General features: G+C 62.0%; 1 non-coding gene across 1 annotated transcript; it reads right to left on the bottom strand.

The window, feature by feature from the left end:
• Window positions 1–1,762: 1,762 nt before the first annotated feature.
• TRNAA-AGC lies at window positions 1,763–1,835 on the bottom strand. The gene has a single exon. It is a non-coding gene; the product is annotated as a tRNA-Ala (tRNA).
• Window positions 1,836–2,586: the final 751 nt, after the last annotated feature.

Here is a 2,586-nt window from a genome sequence, read left to right as displayed (position 1 = left end):
AACTGATTTCAATCTTTACTATGTTCCTCACTTGCCAGGCGGCCTTGGACAAGGCCCTTAGCCGCTCTGAGCAGCCGCATCGACGCCAATAACATCTGCCCTTGGATGCTACCTCCTTAGAGGTCCAGCACCCTTCAGGGCAAGGACACCGGTCAGCAGGTATTATCAGTACTCTACAGATAAGACCTGGAGAGTCGGAGAGGTTAGATCACCCAGCCAAGCTTACTCAGCTAATATGAGCCACACCTGGTGTCCGAATGCTGCCTGGGTTTCTGTTAAGTAATCTATAAAATGCGGATGATAATACTGTACTGTTCTGGAGCTACCAGCCCCAGAGTCTTTCTAGAGAGTCTGCCTGCTGAAGGGGTGAGCTGGGGGAGGGGCATGGTTGCACCAGAGGCCCGGCTTCCCAGGCGCTGGGGCTGACCCAGCTCCATTAGGTTTCGTTCTCCCCGCTGTTTGGCAGGGGGATTCAGAGAGCCTGATCTGGTGAGATGGAGGGAGCTCAGGCCAGCTAGGGTTGGCGCGAAGGACAGGGGTATGGGTGCAGAAAGATGCTGAGCAACTGGAAGGCAAGCCGGTGGCCAACTCCACTGGTCCTGCCCTCCCTACGCCCGGTGGCCAAGCTACGTCACATTTCTCAGGAAGCAGCTTGGGGAATCTCCAGTCACCATGCCCTGCCTTCCTTGAGCTGGAGTGGCCATCGCTGACCAAGCCAGCACCACTGGAGTGAGTTGCCCTAAAGACTGCAAGAGACCGCCAACCTCCCTGCATGGAGCCCCCGTTATGACCCCAGGCCTGGTGCCCAAGTGCAGTCTGAGCATTGAGGAGTGCTGGTTTCTCCTGGGCGTGGTGGCACTGTCCCCAAGGCCCTGCAACCATGAAGCCACGTCTTCCACCTCCACTTCCATGTACCCCTCTCCCCACAACCCAACCGCTTCTCCTCCCCAGCCCTCCAAAGCTCGGCCTTGGGGTTCTCTGGTCTCTCTCCCTGCCACCTGGACCCAGGAGCCCACGGCTCTGTCTTCCCTGTTCGTGGGTTGAAATGCCACCTGCTCAGGAGGGGCCCCCACCACTCTGCGGCCTGTGTTACTGACAGGGGGTGTCTGACCGTCCCCCACAGACCGTCAGAGCCAGGACCCTCTGCTCCCCACGCACCCGCACAGGCGGGGCACAGGCCAAGTACTCGCCAGAGGGCTGCCCACGAGGGGTCAGCACTCCCCGGAGGCAGCCTCGAGCGCAGGCCTCCGCTAGCGCCCGCGCACTAGTGGGGGTGCGATGCAGCGTTCTGCCCAGCTCGGGCTGGGTTCCGCCGGACCCTCACCTGGCCTGAGCTTTTCAGCCTTGCTGCCAACTTCCGCCCTTCTGTCGATTTACTCGGGATTCGGGACGACGCTTTGCATCTATTTAGAAGACGGACAGGTTACTGGAAAGTGCCTGGGATGGGCCAAGGTGGGCTACTCTTCTGTGTCGGGGCCCCGCCCTCCCGGGGAGACCGGACAGGGGATGGGGGACCCCGGACAGGGGATGGGAGACCCCGGGCGAACACTTCGGAAGAGGCTCCGGTGTAAATCCTTCTGAAGGATAAAATGAACCCCGCCGCCCGCACATTTCCCTACAGCTGGGGGGTATCAGCCCATCACCTAGAGACCAGTCCTGGCTGAGACCGTTCCTCACCTTGAGGCCGACTCCTGGCACAGTCACCACTTACGGGTAAAGGAACCGGGAGAGACGACCCCACCCCCCCTGTAAAATTCAGCCTTGGAGAATGCGGGCATCGATCCCGCTACCTCTCACATGCTAAGCGAGCGCTCTACCATTTGAGCTAATTCCCCAGCTCAGGCCCGCGTTGGCCGCCGAAACGTATCGTGGCTCACGTCATCACGGGTCTCCTCTGGGCCCTCCGACCCGCCCGCTCGCCCGCCGGCCCGCTAGTCTCGCTACCCTATTGGTTCCCTTGCTGCTCCCAGCTCCACGGCCAGGATTGGTTTAGCTCCACTTAGTTTTAAAAAGCATTGGCTATCGGATTGGTGGTCCAAAGCGTCCGTCAAACGGAGGCCCTGCTGTTGCTACGGCGTAGGGGGACCCAGCCAGGTTTCTCCCGGTTTCTGATTTGTTTCTCCAGACTCCGGGGTCCTAGAGGTTCCGGATCCGTCAAGTCCATGGGAAAAGAATGCTTCCCTCGCGCTTGACTGACCGGGCTTGTGAGCCAATCGGAGTGGGCGCAACCGGGCCGCTGGGCGATCCAATAGGTTGCAGGGGGCGGTAGAGGAAGGCCAATGAGCGCGGGTCTGGGGGCGGAGATAGAGCCGCGATTGGCTTCGAGGCGGCCGGAGGGAGGGCGGGGGGAACTCAAGGCCTGCTTGATACGTCCGCCATTTTGGGCGCTTCGCTGATGGTGTCGGTGAGCGCGTTTCCCGCCTGAGCGCAACTAGCGGCGGGTCGCGGGCATCTCCAGGTAATGGGGGCGGGGAAGCGGGCTGCGGCGCGGGGTGCGCGGGGTGCGCGGGGCGCGCGGCGAGCGGGCGGCGGCGAGGTCCCTCTGCCCTGTCTCGGCGGCGCGGGGAGGGAGCGTCCCGGCCCCCT

This window comes from Ailuropoda melanoleuca, unplaced genomic scaffold (genome assembly GCF_002007445.2).
Source record: "Ailuropoda melanoleuca isolate Jingjing unplaced genomic scaffold, ASM200744v2 unplaced-scaffold72126, whole genome shotgun sequence".
In the NCBI taxonomy this organism is placed as follows: Eukaryota; Metazoa; Chordata; class Mammalia; order Carnivora; family Ursidae; genus Ailuropoda; species Ailuropoda melanoleuca.
Note: the sequence above shows the minus strand (reverse complement) of the source record. Positions and strands in the feature narration are given on the sequence as shown.